Source organism: Anguilla rostrata, chromosome 14, assembly GCF_018555375.3.
Source record: "Anguilla rostrata isolate EN2019 chromosome 14, ASM1855537v3, whole genome shotgun sequence".
NCBI lineage: Eukaryota > Metazoa > Chordata > Actinopteri > Anguilliformes > Anguillidae > Anguilla > Anguilla rostrata.
This window is the reverse complement of record NC_057946.1, coordinates 32,190,881-32,213,448: the sequence shown is the minus strand read 5'-3', so window position 1 is coordinate 32,213,448 and position 22,568 is coordinate 32,190,881. Positions and strand designations below refer to the sequence as shown.

General features: G+C 50.5%; 1 protein-coding gene across 1 annotated transcript in view; it reads right to left on the bottom strand.

Annotated features, from left to right (window-relative positions):
* LOC135239608 (membrane-associated phosphatidylinositol transfer protein 2-like) overlaps positions 1 to 22,539 on the bottom strand; it is an 88,903-nt gene extending 66,364 nt beyond the window's left edge. Inside the window, exon 1 of the mRNA XM_064308403.1 lies at positions 21,798 to 22,539. The gene's annotated coding sequence lies outside the window, so the exon portion shown is untranslated. The remainder of the gene's footprint in view (positions 1 to 21,797) is intronic.
* Between the last annotated feature and the right edge of the window lie 29 nt (positions 22,540 to 22,568).

Here is a 22,568-nt window from a genome sequence, read left to right as displayed (position 1 = left end):
CTAGTCACTAAATCAGTGCTAACTGTACCGTACGGCTGGAACCGTGTCGCAGAGAGACAGAAGGATGGACACACTAGGTTTCCTCTGACTCTAGACAAGCAGCCAGACTGGAACCAAGTACCAGACAGACAGAAGGACAGAGACATTAGCTTTCTCTGACTCTAGACAAGCAGCCAGACTGGAACCAAATGACAGACAGACAGACAGAAGGACAAACACTAGCTTTCCTCTGACTCGAGACAAGCAGCCAGACAGAGCGAGAGACAGTCTTACTAGAAACACTGAATTGGCAAAAAAAGCCATCTGCGAAAATAAGCCTAAAATCAAAAAATAGCTGATGGTCTAGCGGTTTTCTGAAGGACACCAACCCTCGCTTTCACTATGCGGATGTGCAAAAATATGCATGGCTGCGCAATCAGCATAGTAAAACACGCTTCCGTCCGGCCGGGTGCGAAATGGTTTTCACAAATCATGCTTCAAAAAAAAGAAAATTACAATCCCGCGAGCCATCAGAGAGAATTTGCCCGTCTTGTCTCCAAAAGCACACCTGTTCCTCCATTTATGTCCGCAGCGACCAAACAAAATCAAACGGATTATTTAGATTTATAGTGCAGTTTATGCATAACAAGGGAAGAAATAAAATCTCAAGCATGAAAGAGCTATCAACACCGTAGTAGTTTGCCAAAAAAACTAGGAACCATTTCCTCGATCCAGGTGACTAACTACAGTACGCTTAAAAGATCAAAAGAAAACACTGCTGGAATCAATGCCTGACATCAAAGCAGTTACACATCATTGTTTATTTTTTTGTGATCAACTGTTTTTTATTCAAAAGAAAGTTAACATCGAACAAAGTTACAATGTAACTTCTTTTACTTATGCTATAGGCCTATACCTAATTATACCTAATACTTTTTTTTAATATTAAAACCAGTTTGTGAAAACTTCGGTCGAAATACTCACTTTGCAGAGCGTACCAGTCAATGTTTGCTTTTCTCACACCAAAAACAGAAGGGAAGTCAGGCGTAGGACACGGAGAGAGCAGAATCAAACAGACCTCGGCTGCTGAGACCGAACACAACGTCTAAGTGCACTTCTCTTTCTGATAAGCAAACGCAGGCTGACCCCTTCTTTCCACGCGCAAACACAACGCCAAAACCTCTGCAGGTTCTCATTACTGAGGGCTATGTTTGGGCTGAGTGAGGAACTGAAGTTTTTACTTCAGCTAATTTAAAGTCCTAAGCTTTCCGTTTTATACGCCAGCCAATGAAACGGTTATCTGGATTCATAGCGGCTGTCCTTCCTCTACCTCACACACCGCCTGACAGCAATGGAACACAAGGCTGTCCTTACACTATCAGGCAAAAGGCACACCCAACAACAACAGGGCTTTTTTTTATAGCTTAGAGCAAAACAACAGAAATAAAGCATAAGTTTTCCAGAATGCACACAACAGATGAAGGGTTTTTTATGTGCTTAATATACTCAGAGAGAATAGTCCAGCCTTCATTACACACAAATTCTATTAAATCTGGGGGTCTAAAAAAATGCTTGAAATTTTCAAGATTTAGCAAGACAAAAAAATCTTTCTCACAGGTAAACATCTGCACATTTGCGATGTTGATTGTCAGAAGTACCTTGAGGGCACTTATCCTATGACCCCTGACCTCTGTAATTACTTATCACATGACTACCATTGACATTCCAAACAATTTTTCTCTTTACACCACACCAGTTCAGACCCTGGAAACCATGCGTAGATGGACTCTTCAACCAATCAATGACTTGAATTGAGGAAACTCTTCAGCCAATCAATGTCTTGACTCAAGGACACACTTCCAAAACCAGCAGACACTGTGGCCCTCCTCCGCGGAGATCCCCGTTGCGAGCTGTCATCGGACACCGCCCTCCGACATGTCCTAGACCCGTTGTATGTGAGCAGGCGAGCGAATGCGCATGCTCCACTGACAGGCTGCCTACAGAGGCCCTCTGATTGGCATGTAATTGCCTCTAATCCACAACTCCGCTGGTTCTGGCCAGTGACATCAGCTCCGAATTAAACAAATTCAGGTGCCGCCCAAACGCGGTCTCAAAGGCTCTCACAGTGATTATTTCCATCTGCAGGGCGGTCACCAAGGCCACATTAAAAAAATGTCAAAAATCCACCCCTCCAATCGCTTGAAGAAAAGCATCATTTGCAGAACAGTCCCGTGTGAAATGTCAACAGCAGTGTGGTGTAATATGCCCTGTGTATGTGCAATGCCCTGTGCAGTGCCCTGTGTATGTGCAATGCCCTGTGCAGTGCCCTGTGTATGTACGGTGCCCTGTGCAGTGCCCTGTGTATGCGTGGTGCCCTGTGTATGTGCAACGCCCTGTGCAGTGCTCTGTGTATGTGCGGTGCCCTGTGCAGTGCCCTGTGTATGCGTGGTGCCCTGTGCAGTGCCCTGTGTATGTACGGTGCCCTGTGTATGTGCAATGCCCTGTGCAGTGCCCTGTGTATGTACGGTGCCCTGTGTATGTGTGGTGCCCTGTGTATATACGCTGTACAGCACCTGCTGCAGGAACACAGAATCTGCTGGAGTGCAGTGGAGAAGCAGACACTGTGACACAAATCAAATAAAGGTTCACAGCATCAGATAGTGTTCATTCACCAGGTCTCTGTAAATCTACAACTACCACTACTACTAGTAGTACTAATACTAATGGTACTACAACTACTAGAACTACAACTACCACCACTACCACTACTCCTATTGGAAAAAATAATAGTGATAATAATAATAGTGAGACCCCTTTGTGCATCTCGAAGCCCTTTATTCTGTAATGAGCGAGTGGGTGACTCACCGCCAGCAAGAAGCCGCCATGTGGGTGATGCACGGCAGCCATTTTGCAGCAGAACCATCAGCGCACATGAGCTGAGGTGGAGAGGGAGGGGATGGGGAAAGGATGAGGAAAAATCCCAAATTCCCAAAACTCTCCCACCTTCCAGGGTAGAGACAGGGAATGGGGAGAGAGCAACGGCTGGTACCGGCAACCATTCCCGAGAGAGAGAGAGAGAGAGAGGGAGAGAGGGCAGGTGAGAGGGAGAGAGAGAGAGAGAGAGAGAGAGAGGGAGAGAGGGAGAGAGGGAGGGAGAGAGGGAGAGGAGAGAGAGAGAGAGGGAGAGAGAGAGAGAGAGGGAGAGAGGGCAGGTGAGAGAGAGGGAGAGAGAGAGAGAGAGGGAGAGACAGGGCAGGTGAGAGGGAGAGAGAGAGAGAGGAAGAGAGAGGGAGAGACTGGGCAGGTGAGAGAGAGAGAGGGAGAGGGAGAGAAACCTCTCCATCCTAGGTCACTCAAAGGTCAAAGTTCATAGGCTGCTTTGCGTCTGCTGACCCTCTGACACAGAATAGCATATGGGCTGCAGTCTGTGATGGTGTTTGAGTGTGGATGCTTGTGTGTGCACATGTGTGTGCGTCTGTGTGTGTGCACGCGTGCGTGCGTGCTTCTGTGTGTGTGCACGTGCGTGTGTGTGTTTGTGTGCGCATGTGTGTCTCTGTGTGCGTGTGTGCCTGTGTGTGCGTCTGTGTGTGTGCACGCGTGCGTGCGTCTGTGTGTGGACGCGTGTGTGTGTGTGCGTGCGTGCGTGTGTGTGTGTGTGTGTGTGTGTCAGGGGACAGCTATGGTGATCACATTCCCTGTTATGTGTGTGGTCACAGATGCAGCAGCACCCCATTTGCAAAAGGAACCAGTACCTGGTCCAGTACTGATTGTGTAGAATCATTATTTCATTTAGAGGCACTTGATGCACATGTCTACGACGATGCCAAACTGTTAGTTTTAATGACTGCCTGTGCTATAATTTCACTGAATAGCATATTGTAAACTATTAGTTGGGATGATTCCCACATTACTAAAATTTATGTTCATTATTTTTAGAGAAGGTAAAAATCTGTCAGAATCTGTCAAAATCTGTGAAAGTGTATGGTCTCTACGGTCAGACATTTTCGGAGAGATAGTGCTTTACGTTAGCCTATTATCTGCATCTTGCTTTCAACCCTGAATCTAATCTTTGCATTAGTCTATTACAATTATAGCCTACTGAGAACGTATCCAGTCTAAGACAGGGTGGTATTTATCTAAACTAAGGAAACATAAGTTGCATAAATATTTTAATTTCAACCTGCTTTAACAAAACACAGAATGAACAAAATTTCTTAGCACTTACTCTTATTAGTCGCTGTATAGTTTTGTATCATGTCTTTTTAAAAATAATTCTCAGTGAAATTTATCTCGAACCAGACAGGAACTCCACTTTGAGAAGCACAGTCCTGTCTCAGGAAGGTTATTCTGCTCAACCAGCCCATCCACCCAAAACACCCAAAGTTAATGCTCAGTAAACAAATCGTCCACATCAACAAGGGCGGGGTTGCTCTCCAGGGCCAATACCGCTGCCAGCCAGTCATGGCACAGCCCACTGACTGATCTCTCCCCAGAATGGCACAGCCCACTGACTGATCTCTCCCCAGAATGGCACAGCCCACTGACTGATCTCTCCCCAGAATGGCACAGCCCACTGACTGATCTCTCCCCAGAATGGCACAGCCCACTGACTGATCTCTCCCCAGAATGGCACAGCCACTGACTGATCTCTCCCAGAATGGCACAGCCGCTGACTGATCTCTCCCCAGAATGGCACAGCCCGCTGACTGATCTCTCCCCAGAATGGCACAGCCCGCTGACTGATCTCTCCCCAGAATGGCACAGCCCACTGACTGATCTCTCCTCAGAATGGCACAGCCCGCCGACTGATCTCTCCCCAGAATGGCACAGCCCGCTGACTGATCTCTCCCCAGAATGGCACAGCCCGCTGACTGATCTCTCCCCAGAATGGCACAGCCCGCTGACTGATCTCTCCCCAGAATGGCACAGCCCGCTGACTGATCTCTCCCCAGAATGGCACAGCCCGCTGACTGATCTCTCCCCAGAATGGCACAGCCCACTGACTGATCTCTCCCCAGAATGGCACAGCCCGCTGACTGATCTCTCCCCAGAACGGCACAGCCCGCTGACTGATCTCTCCCCAGAACGGCACAGCCCGCTGACTGATCTCTCCCCAGAATGGCACAGCCCGCTGACTGATCTCTCCCCAGAATGGCACAGCCCGCTGACTGATCTCTCAGCGGTCTGGTGGGGGCAGCACCATGGCCCCGAGCTATCCAAAGGCAGGGGACCTAGTGTGTCCATTTCACACACGCACAGCCAAACCCTCAGACAGATAAGATCCTAAGAAAGGAAAGGGGGGCGCTATAGAAAGAGGTGGGCGTGCTGTATGAAGTGAGGTGCTGTAGAAAGAGTGGGGTGCGGCACAAAGCAGGGTGCAGAAGATGAACACGGATGCCGTTAGAGCCCAGACCAGTTCCCCTACGCAGGACCTGCGATGCCCAGGAGCCCAAACATACCGCCCCCCCCCCTCCACTCCGTCCCCCCGGGCCAATTCGCTACAAAGATTAAGCATCTATTAGGAACAACAGGCCATTTCCTGATTGCATTCATTAATCACACACCCCCTACCCACTGCGCCACGGGAACGCCAGTCCACACCCCAGAGCCCAAAGTGAGCACACGCAGCACACAGCCACACAAGCACATAGAGCACACACAAGCACACAGTCACACACAGCACACACAAGCACACAGTCACACACACAGCACACAGGCATGTGCGCGAGCAGCTCCACTACCACAGGACCAGCTCAGGCCCTTCAGTAAAACCACACGCACTGCCCCGGTGTTTGGTGTCCGGGATGGGGGGGGCTATTTTGAGCAGCAGCCCACCTAAGCAGTCATCAATGTTTCATGCGTGTGCAAACCTTCGCTTGTTTTACAAAAGGGACGGGGTCACGACCAGGCACAGACGAGAGCACCAGCGCCCCACAGAAAATCCACTTTTGGAAAAGGAAGCGATAATGACGTCACCTGCTCCACCTTCAGCCAGTGAGGGGAAGAATCCTGTCAAACAGACTGTGCCCCTCCCCATCCTGCCCCGCCCTGTCCCGCCCCCTCTGTCCCTGATGGCCCAAAGAGGTCCAACGGAAATCACCAGGGAGGCTACTTGCCCACCCGCTTCCTGTTTTTTTTTGGGTGGGGGGTTTGTGCCTATTGCAGATTTGCAGCGGCCGTGCCCAGGTGGCTGATGGGTAATGGGAGCAGGATGATGGATGACCCCGAGAGGCAGGCTGAGAAATGAGATCCGTGAATTTCCGTCCCCGCATCACAGCGACGGGGGCGTGGCCCACGGACCAGCTGGAAGCGTGTCATTGGACAGATCAGCTGCGCGCAGTGACATCACGCCGCTGGTTCTGGAAGGATCGGAAAACGCGGCTGCGATTTCCGAACAGGGCGGTTACGCGAGTGACACGACGCTCTCCAGTCACAGGAGGATTGTGGGGGATTTTTGACAGCCGCGCTGGAGGGGAAAGGGAAAGCGCTATTTTTAGCGCCTGAGCTGCGCGGCGCGTGGAGGGAAACAGGCACGGCGGCGAGAGCAGCGCTTATTTTACACAGCGCTGATGAGTCAGAGACCAGCAAGGGAGCAGCCACTCTCAGACAGCTGGGATAGAGGAGGAGAGAGAGTCTCTACAAACTCACACTCCTCAGACACATACACACGCCTCACACACACACACACACACACACACACACACACTCCTCAGACACATACACACGCCTCACGCATACACGTACACACGCACACACACACACATACACACGCACGCACACGCCTCACACACACCTCAAACGCATACGCACATACACTACACTAACAACAAGAAGGAGGACATCGGATTTTAGAGGAGCATCTTTCATTAGCCTCATCTTAGCCACACAGAGAACCTGACGAATGCAGGTGTGCCCGAAACACCACAGGTGTGTGCTCAAAACAACACGCACACAAATGCACATTTCTTATATTCCAAACAATAGAGAGAAGCCCCAAGTTCCATCCAGGTGAAAACAAGAGAATACACTATAAAATAAGCATAAGAAAAGACAAATTTGTACACCTGGACATTTCGGGCATTCAAGACGTTTTGAGTAAACCGGTATGTCCACACTGGTGTGTGGGGGTTTTCGTAAACAGAAGCAGCTTACAGTAAATGTCTGAGCGACGGACTATTGTCACTGCAATTGTCTGCCGTTGTCATTGTTACGTTTGGGCCTGAAGGTTGTTTTTCTTTTCGGAGTTGGAATGTTAACGATTCCATGCTTATCACGGGTAATGTGATATTGTGTTATTATTTACATACTCACAGAACGAGGCGTTGCTTGGAACCAGACTTAAGTGGAAAAAAACAACCTTGGGAGTTAACTTCTCAGTCCACTCAAGGATGGGTTCAGACAGCTACTGGCAATAAACCGCTTTTTGCTTTTGTTTGTGATACGCACACAAAGCGCTAGCCTCAGACAGCAAATTTAGCGTAATTTTAAAGCTAGAGTAGACTAAATTGTTATATTTCCAAAAGAGCCCCAAATTTGTCCCAATGTATTTGAACTTTTGAAACTTCCGAGGTTTATTCCCTTAAATTAGGGAATAAAATAATTATAAAATAATTACAGCTGATTGAGTCATTGCCATCTTCAGTATTCCACCGGGAAATAAATTGTGCGAGATCTCAGTCAATAGTCGGAGTGAATCTGATGTTTATTAATTATTAAAATGAATCATTAGAGCCGTATAAGAGAGTAGTAACCAATGACGGATCCTCAGCCGCTAACCGCCAGCGTGACACCGCTGAGGAGTGGAGCGCCGCCGTTTGGTTTGCGACTCAAAAACCCGGCGAATGCGGAGGCGGCCGCGTGCAGAAACAGCGCACTCGTGCAGCTTACGTTCTTTCCTTACATTACAGGCATTTAGCAGATGCTCTTTTCCAGAGCGACTTACGCAACTTTTTACTTGGCATTGACACTGCATCCATTTATACAGCTGGATATATACTGAAGCAATACAGGTTGAGTACCTTGCTCAAGGGAACAACAGCAGTGTCCTACCCAGGAATAGAACCTGTGACTTGTAGGTATACTACACTGCCGCCCTTACAAGGAAAGCGGACAGAAGCTCACGTTCGTTTCGCATCGTGCCGTGTTCTCGGCTCACAGGCGATAAAAGGCGGACTGAAGGAACGCAAACCAGAAAACTGCACCTGACCCAGCCCCTCCATATACATAAAAATAATAATTCAACATGCTTGTTTGGTTAATTAAAAATATTTGCAGTTTGGGTCCCATTTCGAAATTGCTTACTGGTCTTGCCATCGGCATTTTAAAGGGCTGAGAGCACGGTCTATTGTGTTTCACGACAAAGCCGTCACCCTTTTAAAAATGCAAAGAGATCATTTTGATTTAGCGCTCTATGCATTCTGACCTGGCTTTGGACAAGAGGCTGGGCTTCCTGCTACAGGCCCCATACGGCTTCATAGAGGCCATAAAAGCAGCCCTCAAAGGCCCCCCTCTGTTACTTTGCATTAAAAACCAAGTTCAATTAAAGGCAGCCATGGTTCATTTTTAATCTGATTGATTTTTCTGGCAGCATACAATCATTTCCAGAAAGTGCATTTGTTTAGTTCTATGGGAATGGGTACAAGATGGAAGTGTGTGTGTGTGTGTGTGTGTGTGCATGTGTGTGTATGTGGTGTTTGTGTGAGTGGAGAGTGAGTGAGTATGTGTGTGTGCGTGTGTGTGTGTATGTATGTATGCGTGTGTGTATGTGGTGTGTGAGTGTGCGGTGTGCGTGTGAGTGTGTGCACGTGTGAGGGTGTGTGCGTGAGTGTGTATGTGTGTGTGCGTGCGTGTGTGAGTGTGTGTGTATGAGAGTGTGTGTTTGAGTGTGTGAGTGCACATGTGTGTGTGCATGTGTGTGAATGCACGTGTGTGAGTATGTGCATGCACGTGTGTATGTTAGCATGCATGTGTACATATGAATGCACGTGTGTGAGTGTTTGTATAAGTGTGTGAGTATGTGAGCTTGCGTGTGTGCATATGATTGCATGTGTGTGAGTGTGAGAATATTTGAGCCTGCGTGTGTGCATATGAGTGCATGCGTGTGAGTGTGAGTGCACGTGTGTGAGTATGAGTACACGTGTGTAAGTATGTGAGTGCACGTGTGAGTACGTGAGCATGTGTGTGTGCATATGAGTGCACGTGTGTGAGTGTGTATGTGAGCACGTGTGTGAGTATGTGAGCATGCGTGTGTGCACGTGTGTGAGTATGTAAGTATGCGTGTGTGCATGCATATGAGTGCACATGTGTGAGTATGTGAGCGTGTGTGCATGCATGAGTGCACGTGTGTGAGTATGTGAGCGTGTGCATGAATATGAGTGCACGTGTGTGAGTATGTGAGCGTGTGTGCATGCATGAGTGCACGTGTGTGAGTATGTGAGCATGCGTGTGTGCATGCATATGAGTGCACATGTGTGAGTGTGTGAGTATGTGAGCATGCGTGTGTGCATGAGTGCACGTGTGTGAGTATGTGAGCATGCGTGTGTGCATGCATATGAGTGCACGTGTGTGAGTATGTGAGCGTGTGTGCATGCATATGAGTGCACGTGTGTGAGTATGTGAGCATGTGAGCATGCGTGTGTGCATGAGTGCACGTGTGTGAGTATGTGAGCATGCGTGTGTGCATGCATATGAGTGCACGTGTGTGAGTATGTGAGCGTGTGTGCATGCATATGAGTGCACGTGTGTGAGTATGTGAGCATGCGTGTGTGCATGCATATGAGTGCACGTGTGTGAGTATGTGAGCATGTGTGCATGCATATGAGTGTACGTGTGTGTGTATGTGAGCATGCGTGTGTGCATGCATATGAGTGCACGTGTGTGAGTATGTGAGCGTGCGTGTGTGCATATGAGTGCACGTGTGAGTATGTGAGCATGCGTGTGTGCATATGAGCGCACGTGTGTGAGTATGTGAGCGTGCGTGTGTGCATATGAGTGCACGTGTGTGAGTATGTGAGCGTGCGTGTGTGCATATGAGTGCACGTGTGTGAGTATGTGTTTATCAGCTCTGACACTGGAGAGCTGCAGTGGCACGGTTGTAATTACACCCCTCAGACCTGCACGCTTCCCGCCGGCAGTGCCTGTTTCCCACAGCGGCCTCTCGACACACGTACCTGACTGGCCCGGTTACCTGGCAACCCTGCCCCCCCAACAGGGGAACACCTGCTACCAAAGACCCCACCATGCCTAGACAGCCCACAATACGGCCTCCAGCCACCGAGGGACAGCACAGGCAGCGCATACCCCCCTGTCCATTTCTCCATGACTGATTGTCTGTGTGAGTTGGCACACGTCTGTACGTCTGTGTGTGGATGTGTCTGTATATGTGTCTCAGTGTGTGTGTGTGTGTGTGTGTGTGTGTGTCTGCACGCGTGCATGTCTGTGGGAGCTTGCACACATGTCTGTGTGTACGGATGTGTGTGTGTATGCGTGACTGTCTGTAGGTGTGTGTGTCTCTGTCTCTAATGGCTATCTATTCTTTACCATCCATTTGCATTTTGGGCTATATTCCTGGGGTTGCTGGGTGGCTCATCCTGTTAAGACCTCATAGTCGGGTATCTGTTAAGGCACTGTTTCGCTTAGACAAGAAACAGAGAAGGGGTGGGGAGGCACCATACAATAATAAATAAAAATTTCCCCAGTAGCTTAAGCCACCTGTTGGGATGTGGGCTAACTGGCTAACTGCATGCGCGGGACCCAGCACATGTAGCAGTAGCGTATGTAGCAGTAGTGTATATGTAGGAGCAGCACATGTAGCAGTAGCGTATGTAGCAGTAGTGTATATGTAGGAGCAGCACATGTACGAGTGGCGGATGTAGCAGTAGCGCGTGTAGCAGTAGCGCACGTGGCGTCGGTGCGGTTTAGCACTCCCACCGCAGCTGTCAGAAGAGTAGCGCTGCCTTGCGTGTGACAGGAAGCAGCCGTGTCAGCCGTTTCCTGTACCACCGTCCGCTTGCGTCAGCGACAAAGCAGTCCCGGGGGGGGGAGGGGCGGTCGTTGTCTAAGCGGTGCAGAACGGTGTGGCTTGTTGTTTTTTTTAACCCACGATAGCAGAATGGAGAAAGCGGGCTGGAAGAAGCAGTAGGGAGGCGGCGGGTGCTAGCGTGCGCTGGCGGGCGGTCGCGTGTGGCTGCAGCCCCGCTCAGGTCCAGGCTTGCTGCGGTTCTGTCGGTAAACACCAGGCCTCGGGAGGCCGAGGAACCGGTTCTGCTGATTATTTACTCCGATGAGTAACAGCTGAGGCCGCATTCCCGTGCTGACTTGTCAGAAGGAATTCCATCCGGCACCGTTTAGCGCCGACCGGCCCCACGAGCATAAAGCCCTGAAATTCAGCATACAGCCCTGAAATTCATCATAAAGCCCTGAAATTCAGCATAAAGCCCTGAAATTCATCAAAAAGCCCTGAAATTCATCATAAAGCCCTGAAATTCAGCATACAGCCCTGATATTCATCATAAAGCCCTGAAATTCATCATAAAGCCTTGAAATTCAGCATAAAGCCCTGAAATTCATCATAAAGCCCTGAAATTCAGCATACAGCCCTGATATTCATCATAAAGCCCTGAAATTCATCATAAAGCCCTGAAATTCAGCATAAAGCCCTGAAATTCTGCATACAGCCCTGATATTCATCATAAAGCCCTGAAATTCAGCATACAGCCCTGATATTCATCATAAAGCCCTGAAATTCAGCATAAAGCCCTGAAATTCATCATAAAGCCCTGAAATGAGCACATAGCCCTGAAATTCATCATAAAGCCCTGAAATTCTGCATACAGCCCTGAAATTCTGCATAAAGACCTGAAATTCATCATAAAGCCCTGAAATTCTGTATAAAGACCTGAAATTCAGCACGAAGCACTAAAATTCAGCATACAGCCCTGAAATTCAGCGTAAACCACTGAAATTCAGTATAAAGACATGGAATTCAGAATAAAGCCCTGAAATGAAATTCATCGTAAAGCACTGAAATTCAGTATAAAGCCCTGGCATGAAATTTAGCATTAAGACCTGAAATTCATCATAAAGCACTGACATTTAAGGCCCTGAACTGAGCTGGTGTTGCACGTACTCCTGAGTCTGAGGGGGTGTGAAGTCCTGGCCACACCTGCTGGTGATCCATCAGTAGATTGCGCGGGGGCGCAGAGGTGCGTGGGGGGGCCCTAAATTGTCCCCCTCCATCGTGGGAGCGGCTCCACCGCGGCCGGAGAGAGAGCTGGGCTCTGGGCCATGCTGATGTCACAGCTGAGCTCTGCTGCTGCTGCTGCTGCTGCTGCTTGTTATAAATGCAGGTGAGATTCAGCAGCACTGTGCTTCTCCTGAGCTTCGCCTGACAGCCATGAAGAGGGACTGAGGAGGAATGGGTGGCGGCAGGGGTGCGCAGACAGCATCCTAAACCGGTTTCCTTTTAAAAACACATTGGCTGCTGTTTATTAGAATTCCCCTGTCCTGACAAATGAAGTCGTATTCACTGAAAGAAACCGCATTTAGCTGCAAGTCTTCAGGCACAAAAAATGGAAATGAATGGAAAAAAATGAATGCGGTATCTTATTTTACAGGCTTTGAGCGGCACAACCCAGTTTGTCACGCGAATCTGCTTTTGTTAAAGTGATGGATTATGGGACAGGGGTGTGGTAGGAATTTTTGCTGTGGGGAAGTTGCGTGTGAGATGTGTCAAATAGGCCTACTAATGCCAGCTCGTACAAAAGTATCCTTATGTCTACAAGCAAAGCCACATGCTAGCAAGAGGAATTCTAGCAAGGGAGTCGCCAGTTCACAGCCAATCACACATAACCAACACAAGCAACTCCAACGCCCACAGCAGGGGGGCACTAGTGAGCTCACAGCAGGGAAAGGTGACATTACACGCAGCACCCGTTTGTGAGTGTGAAAGCACTAATTTCAGGAATCAGAGGAACTGAGTACAAAAGCTAGGCTGCCATTTTGTCAGGAGGGCCCCCCCCCCCCCGGCTGTACAGCACAGGGGGGTAGAGCAAGGCTTGCCAAACGTTTGGCCCCGGGGGTAAGAGACGCTGGAAATTCCCCAGAAGTGCCCGCGCAGTCCGAGTTCCCTCTCCCCCCCTCGGCAGAGATGCGCCTCGGAGCAGCTAAAAGGCTTTAAAAGGAGAACAGCGGCGCGCTATAAAAACTTTAACTTTCCACAATCAGCTGAACTCTGACCCACATTTGCCCACTGTGCACTGTGACTTCCTCCACTAGAAAGTTCCGCATGAAAGGACTTGACTTAACCAAAGTACAGTAGTCATCTTAACACAGTGCTTTATTGCATCACATGACTGATATAATTAAAGCAGGTGCACAGGTACGGCCTACAGAAATCCCAGACAGCCAGGTGAAGGGGTTTAAAATGAGAATTCCTTGACGGCTTTCTCAAGCTTTTTAGAACAGGTCTGTTTCTTCATCTTTACTTATTTATTTTAAACCACAGATAGGAGGACACATATAAATGTCAATACTAAATTGTGTGCCCTTGGCCTGGATGGTCAGCTCTACGTAATTTACAGGCTCAGATAAAGTGCAGTGTCAGTACGTAGAACAGAAGATGTGCAGGCAGGAGTGAGGAGGTGGTGAAGCCCGCAGGGGATTCTGCACAGGCAAAGATTTGGGCGATGAGCTTTGTGAGTTTCCTACAGGCCTCATGGGTATGTGCCCAGGCTGGAGAACAGCCTGCATGCACTGTGCACTGCTGCCCTGTAGTGTGTGTGTGTGTGTGTGTGTGCACATGAGTGTGTGTGTGTGTGTGTGTGCGCGTGGTGAAACACCCAGCCGCTGGTTTCCTGCCAGCTTTGCATTGTAAATGCTGTTCCTGCCACAGCGTCACTCTGCTGAACTCCTCACAGCAGATGCAGCGCTCACAAAACGGTGAATGAAACCAGGGTTGCCATGGTTTCACACCCCAGACCTTTCAAAAGTGCCAAACCTGCCCACTTTACATTCATGAATAAATTCATTACTGGTAATAAATAAATAAACAAATAAATAAATAAATAAATAAATAAATAAATAAATAAATAAATAATAATGAATTTTAGCTGTGAACAGGGTCACCTGCGCTGCTCCGTCTTGTTTCCTGAAGCGCGAGCGTTCGTTTAACCTGACGCAGCGTTCAGACAAATCAAACCGTCGGTTCTCAGGCCCGTTTGCTGAGCGCTTCTCGAGCGTGGAGAGGAGCGCTCGTCTAATGTTCCGCTGCTCGCTGCTCGCCCACAGAACCGTCCCTAACCTGCGCAGACGCTACCGATCAGGCCGACCGTCCAGCTGCGCGTGACCGCTAGCAACATCGCAGCCGAACGGTTAGCAAAGCTAACCCCGAGCCGAAGCAAAAACACAAGACAGAGGCTGCGTTCTAACAGTCCAGCGCCTTAACCGGGAGTGAACAGAGGGAGGAGCCTCGCTGTGGGGGGCGGAGTCTCTGAGGTGATGGTGGCGGTGGCGGTGTTGGTGGGTGCTGTGGGGCGGTCAGTGCATGGGGTGGTGGTTGTGGCATCACACTTCACACAAGGAGTAGACCCATGAACCACACTTCACACAAGGAGTAGACCCATGAACCACACTTCACACAAGGAGTAGACCCATGAACCACACTTCACACAAGGAGTAGACCCATGAACCACACTTCACACAAGGACAAAAGAGCAGGTCTTAGCTGTACTTCCTGAGAAGGCCCATAACATGTCAGCTCATGAACGTGATTTCATTGATAAAATGAAAAATTAAATAATGTCGGCATGATAAGTCGAAAGAGATAAGGCCCCGCCCACAGCCTGCTGGAACGTCTAACGCTCCACCAATACATTTCACAAAAACAAAAACACTTGTGTTATCATGTTTTCTTTTTTCCAGCTGCACATTCCAGTCACACTACGGTGGGAGAATCTGAGGTATTCAGATTGCAGCAGGTCAGAACCGCCCCCCCCTTCCCTCCCCCCCAGGCTTAGATCGTTATCTGTCCCTGAAGGGTCTTCTGTACAGGTGCCGTCTGTCAACACAGCACACACACCGTGACAGACAGCGTTGCGCAACCTCTCTGCCGGCTCCGACAGCGCCGGACGGCCTCCGCCGCGCGAGTCGCCGTGACGACGCGGAGACGCCGCGGAGCCGAGGCGCGCCCCGGGCCGGCGGGACAAAGGGCTCGGACTCCATCAGGATCCCGTCCCTAAGCGCGCTCGCGTGGTCACATGCAGCCATCGGCCGCCTCCCTCACGGAAACCGGTTCGGCTGATTATGTCAACACCAAAGAACAAACCCTGATTTAATCCCGTCTCTCTTATCTGTTAACCAGAGCAACCTGGGACCCCCCCCCCCCCAAGCATAACAGACATAACGCCCCCAGCAGAGCGTTTGAAAGCTGCCAGGACTACATCTGGGGTGGGGGGAAGGTGGGGACGGTGGGGGGTTTGTGCAGAAGGCTGGGACTGAATGCTCAGGTGTTTAAATGTGAAGTGCACAAAGACACAAAGGAGTGTCCAGTCTGAACATTGAATTTGAGTGTGAATCTGAGTGAAACAAGCCCTGTAATACTATCTAATGCTGTGATACAGGCACTTCTGTACCTCAAACACACACGCACACACACGCGCACAAACACACACATGGACACGCACACATGCACACGCATGCACGCACTGCCACACACACACAGCACACACACACAACACACACAGCACACACACACACGACACCACCACACACACCACACACACCACACACACACACACACACACACACACACACCACAACACACACACACACACACACACACACACACACACACACACACACACACACACACCACACACACACACACACACACACACACACACAGCGGAACGCCCATTACACCCGAGTCCACACACCGCACCAGCGGTGCCCAAGCAGGCTGCGTTATTCGCCTAATCAGCCCAGTGTCATCCAGGGGTCGTCTCCGCGGTGCATCCTGGACGCCGCTGTATTAGCTAATCCCCCAAGTGCTCATCAGCGCCACTGCGCAGCGACGCCCCGATCGTGCTTCCCAATGCTCAGGCACTTCGAGCAGTGCTTCAGTCAGCCCGGCGCTTGTGCACCCGGTCAGGGGCGTCCTGGGGCGGGGCGGGGTGGGGGGACTGACTATACCCAGGGCCCCAAGGCAGGAGGGGGGGGGGAGTTTGGACTAAAAAGTTTGCTTTAGTCTACCATTTGTAAGGGGGTCCACAGAGACTCCATATGAACAGGGCCCTGAACTCCACTACACCCCTAGACCCAGTATTATCATAAACTCCAGAACCACGCCCTTAACAGCCTGCGTTCTGCACATTTGCTGAAACACGAAGGAAACACTTAACAATTTAGATTTTTTTTTAAAAACGGTTTCCCCACGGAACTGAAGTCTCCCCTGGTGTTTTCCGGCAGGGCAGCCCCACACAGACGGGCCCTGAGTTCCAGCTGACGGCACGCAGCTTTTGGCGGGAAACGCGCCGAGCCTCCTCGCCTCAGTCCTCCAGGGTTAGCGACAGGGGGGTCGGGGGTCACAACCCCGCAAAATGCTCCGCGTTCGTGGGGCATGTGACTCCATGGGGGGTTGACCTGAAGCGGAACTTTCCCTCTGTTAGACGCCCAGCGCTCGTTCTGCCCCGGGGGCATCTGGCAGTTCTGCCCCGGGGGCATCTGGCAGGCGCAGCGTGAGACGCGATCGCGCCCAACGCGGGACATTTTCCTCCTGTTAACCAGGACGCGCGGAGGAGGAGGAGGAGGAGGAAGCCCGTCTGGCGTAACGTAAGCAGGCCGGGCAGGTGCTCACTTCTGCGTTTGCTTAAGGACACAGATAATCCTCCCGGAAACTTCCGTCTGACTGCGGAAGGGCGGGCCACTGACGTGCTCCCTCTACGCTGAGCCGTCGTGGACAGAATCACAGGAACGGCAGTGTTTACTACACGATAAAAATAAACCTGCCCCTCCCTGCCCCCCCCCCCGCTGATGTCACAGGCGTGGGGCCGCCATGCATTAGGCGAACGGAGAGGGGGGGGTGGTGAGTCAATCAATATTATGACTCATACCTTCTGCCATCGCTGCTTCATAGTGAAACTAATTACACACAGGATCATTTTAGGATTGTAATTTGGTGCGGGGAGGGCGGGGCGTTTATTCTGTGCGGGGGGGGGGAGGGCAGAAGCCACAGACGTACACGACATCCTGATGAAAGCACGCACGCACTAGAAGCCGCGGTCCTGGCATTTTTCCTCAGGCACCACAGCAGGCAGCCCCGGCAGACAGAGGAGGCCAAAGCGCAGGAGGCGGGGCCAGACCAGGCTTACGAGATGCCGACGGGAGGAAAACCCAGGAGGAACCTGGCCACAGAGGGGAGGAGCATCCAGCTAGCAGGCACTCTGAGGAAATGCACCTGTTACCAAAACTGAGAAATGAGGGATTGACCTATCAGAGCAAAGGATAAACAGAGCTGGGCAGGTTACAGTCAGAGGAGCAGTTAAAGGAGCGGGAGAAACTATCAGGTGAGCAGAGCACAGGTAAGCAGAGCTGTGCAGGTGAGCTGCACAGGTGAGCAGGTGAATAGAGCACAGGTGAGCAGAGCTGCACAGGTGAGCAGGCAAATAGAGCATAGGTGAGCAGAGCTGCACAGGTGAGCAGGTGAATAGAGCACAGGTGAGCAGAGCTGCACAGGTGAGCAGGTGACTAGAGCACAAGTGAGCAGAGCTGCACAGGGTTCTTCTTCAACAACAGCAGGAGCGTCTGGGCAGGAGAAGGGAACAGGTGCGCCAGCTCTCCCCACACACCGCCACAGGTGAGCATCCCCGCGGGCCGCCGACGGGCTGACGAGCCGAGGGGCGGAGTCACACACCTGAGCTCCTCTGCGCCGTGTGAGAGTCCCAGGAAACACTTCACATTCTGTTCCTCTTACACACACACACAGGCAGCACGCGTGCACACAAGAAACACACACTCAATACAGCACATACACACACACACAAATACAGTGCGCACACACACACAAACACAATCAAAACAGCGCGCACACACACATACACACACACACACACACAATCTCTTCTTTCAGCATCGTATCCACATAGGACCAGAGTTCTCCTGTCTGTAGCCTAATCTTTTCCATAATGGGCAAAAAGGCAGAACTGATCCCAGACCAGAGCCCTAATTGAATAAGTGAACTCCGAATATAATGAAAGATCGAACATGCGTTAATGTCCCAGTGTAAGGGAACAGGAGACACCCCCCCCCCCAGTGGGGATGGGGCGTCCTACCTGACAGATGATGGAGCCGGTGTGGGGAAGGGCGGGACCATCGCCAGGATCGTTTACGAAAACTTATCTTCTCAGCGGGAAGATAGCGAGGAGGAATCTGAGCCCCGTGTTCAAAAAGCGCCGCAGAGTCAGAGCACTGATCCAGGATCAGTGTGTCCCCCGTTCCCCCTGCTAGCATCGCGCATTCTGAGCCAAAGGCAAAACAGACCCTGGATCAGGGTCAGGACTCTCAGAGCTTCTTGGGTTTAAAATGCAGAAACCCCTGACCCTAGGTGAGCGCTCCCTTCTCAGGGCCTACGAAACGCACGGACGCTGCATGACTACAGGCCCCGGTGACCTCTGAACCCCAGCGCAGGCCACGCCCGTGGGGCGAGTCCACCGTCCGCGATGAGCACACGGCGCGCCGGACGCACCCGTTCACTGCGCCCGACCGGAGCGATGGATGTGGCGCCAGTCAGCCTGGGGGCGGGGGCGGGGGTGGGGGTGTGGGTCGCGGAGGGGGTGGGGGAGGCACCCGATACCGCCGGGGCGGGCCGCGCTCCTATCCCAGTACATCCGCAGACGAGATTAGGATCGAACGGCGCGGTGCGCTCGCATGACGCGGATCGATACGCATCTCTGCAAAGAAAGAGCGTTCAAACGCCGCGCCGCACCTCCAGCTTAACCCCTTCTGGGACAGGAGCAAGCCCCACACGCAGCCTGACGCGGGTTCAGTGCTGCAGGTACATTTACCGGTTTCTTAGGCCAGGGCACACAGGAGTACTCTGACTCGCTGAGGCAGGGGTAGACAAATATTTCTCTGCACCGACTTTTCCACCCAGGCTAACCAGCAGCCCCTCCCCCTCCACACCCAAAATCCACCTCCATCAGGGATTTTTAAAATAGCAGCAACACACCTGCGCCTGTGACATCAACTAACTGGCAGAAAACAAGACAGGAGCTCCACCAATCACAGGGCACACTATTAATAACCAAGAGAACAACACCAATAGTGTCTGTCAGATACTAATACTATGAATATGAGCAGGAAGCAGTATCCACCAATCTCCTTCAGCACTGTTCTGAACATACTCCATGATTGGTGGAGCTTCTCTCTGCATTATACCAGGTCTTACGCCTATTTTACTACTGCAGGCCTCAATCACACAACATTGGCTGTGTGTTGGTTCACCTGACTGGGCTTAAACTACCTGAATTAAGCTCTCCGGGTGGTACATGGGTTTGCATACACCAGTAACAGTCACAATGTCAGTCCTGCTGATATCACCATCATAAGCTCTGATACAGGGACTGTGTGTGAAGGGCCTCTACGTTATCCCTGACCCGCGCTGACAGCGCTGCTGACACCCCAGAACCGCAGGGAAAGGAAGTTTCGGCTGCGGGGTATGCCAGGTTTCCAAACAATCTGATTGGCTCCACCCAGTTTTGGTCAGCATGATGTTATAACCCTGGGCTGGTACCCAGCTCTATCGACTTGCAGGTTTTCACACCAATCCTAACAAAGTACACCTCGTTCAGCAGCTAGAGTTCTCGTTGAGCTGCTAATTAGTAGAGTCAGGCGTGCCAAATTAGGGTTGAAATGAAGGCCACATGATGGCAGATCTCCAGGAACAGGGCCCTGGGCAGCCCTGCTATGGCCCAATGAGTGAGGTGGCTTGAATGGCCAGCTGCCAAATGGAGCCCCACTAGCATAAGATCCCGCTAGGTCAGAAGAGGCAACTGGCCAGTGGTTACCAGCAGAGGCTCATCTCCGGACGTGGGACCGTCTCATCTCACATCAGTGTGAACCTGTCCGGGTTCAGAGGTACGATTATGAGCCTCAGAAGTCAGGCCCAGCAGTTATTTTGTTGTCTCTTCCAGATGGGGGGGCACTGCCTTACTTGGTGGTCAAGTAGGCCAAAGGAGCCGGTCCAGGCGTGATCGGACAGCACGGCTACCTCTGCAAACGTTTTTGGTCCCCACGGGGGGAGAGGAGAACGCCATGTAGCAGAAGCAGAAGCCTAGCCCTCATTCGGTTCAAACTGCAAAGGGCGACTGCTCTCTGCAGAACCACAACAGATGGCAGTGGCAGCAAAATCACAGACCTTCCGACATGAAAATTCTCACAAAGATGGGTGCGTGTGTGTGTGTGTGTATGTGTGTGAGTGAGTGTGTGTGTGTGTGCGAGGAACTAATTGCTTGTGGAAAACGAGGAGCAAGAGATGTATTATGTTGCAGACCATCAAAACGTAAGCCTACCCTCCACAGAATCAGTGATGTACTAGTGTTCTGGGTAATCTGTTTTGCTGGTGCACAGATACGTCTTTGTAAGACGCAGGCGTGGTTCCCCTCGAAAAACACTGTAGCAGAGAAACAGGAAGCTTCAGGTCCACATATGAATGACAATAAAGCAATGAAATATTGATTATGTTTGTCTTGTTTAACACAAGGGAGGACAATAGATCGCAGTCAGATACTTCCAGTGCACCCAACTTGAAAGAAACACAATGTTCTTGCTTTGATTCATAATTAAAAACATTGGTTATAACAATAAAACAACGTTTGTTCTGGGACAATGTTTATTTTAGATAGTGTAATAATGTACTGCAAAATAAAGTAGGCTAGTCTACACAGAGTACAGAGATTTAGTACTTGGACTCTAGAGCCAAACCGGGAAGCGTTAACGTTACTCGCTTGAGTAAAGTCTATTATGCATTAACCATCATCAGTGTTGGCATTGCAGTTATGTAGCCAACGATAGCTGCTTACAGCACTGAAAAACGCATCATCAACGTAAATGAGTTCAAAGACTACCTTCGTACTTGTTGCTAGCTATGTTTAATATTTTACTACGTCAAATATTAATTCAGCCTTGCAAAATGCAACCATATTGGCATGCACCTAGCCACCTCATATCATTTTACTGCGCTAACGGCAGTTTCATAAGCTAGAGAGGAAGACAATTTGTTCCCACAAAATTTAGCTAGACTAATGTGGTTATAACAGCAACCTAAACACAGACATCTTCCTAACCGTAGTCTATGCCACACGTTATAAAACCAGAGCTGCGTACCATAACATGTTAGTGCATTAGGCTGGCAGGATATCGCCGAAACAAGCAGCTGTCTCCAGAGAATGGAGGAAATGCCGTGATGCATACGTTTGACACATCAACAATTTAATCAAACGTCAGATTAGCCGGCTAATATTAGTAACCGTAGCTATCTCCGCTATCCGAGTCGTGAACCGCCACTAGTGATGCTGGATGAAAACAGCGATGGGTGAGAAAAACAGTGTCTACAGCCTACCAGTTTAACTGCCTTAAAAACTGAGACACGTTTACTGGCTAGGAAAATGTGCAATAACCCAAGACTACAGTATCTTTCCCACCGCCTCTGCACCATGCAAGCCCGTTCCCTAGCAACATCCGAGGCATGTTCATATTCAGGACATCATCATCATTACCAGCTTCGGCTAAGGAGCGAGCAAGACTGAGCTTTTGAAGGCACTCACCGAAAGTTGAAGTTGTCCTCAGCCTATGATGTTGGTGTCTTGCCCAGCCGTCTATAATCCTGGCGCACCGTGGTGTGCAAATATCACAATGTCTAGCGCGGAAAAAGCATAGCTAACCTTACTGTAGCGCGCCACGCAGACCCCGTCCAGTGCGGGTTCCCCTTCCGCCGAAATATGCACCGGGGAAAGAGAGATGCCTCGGCTTCAGACAGAGCATCAGAGAACGACCAGCTGGATGTCACGCTGCGAAGATAAATGGTCTGCCTTTAGCTTCCCATTTAGGTGAAAAAACGCTGAGCTAGTTAGCAAGCTAACTGGTGGTTACGTCCTCGGATTAGAGAATATCTTCGACCTGTCAGGTTCGGATTTGTCGGTCTAAAGCTCCTCTTGAAAATAGAACAGATATAAATAAAACAAAAACAACCGAATTTTCCGGGAGAGAGACAGTCGCTTTGTCCCAGTCTCGGTGTGGTTATTTCCTCCGTCTGGAAAGTGCACGGCTAAAAGCGGGGTTGTTTCTGTTCTAAGACACGAGTGAGCGTCTTGGCGGTATTACAGATGTCTCCCCAGCCGCCGTGAATTCAGGACTCTTCCCTGACAAGGTCTTTCGCCCCGGCTCATTCCCCCCTCCCAGGAGCTCAGGGCCGGACGGAACACGCCGTCTATCGCTCAAACCTGGTACTAAAAAAACCAGACCCGCGCCGTATGATTTCCGCTCCGGGCACTGTGCGGAAGCATTCCTTAATCCTGAACAGCATTGTACGTCACGGA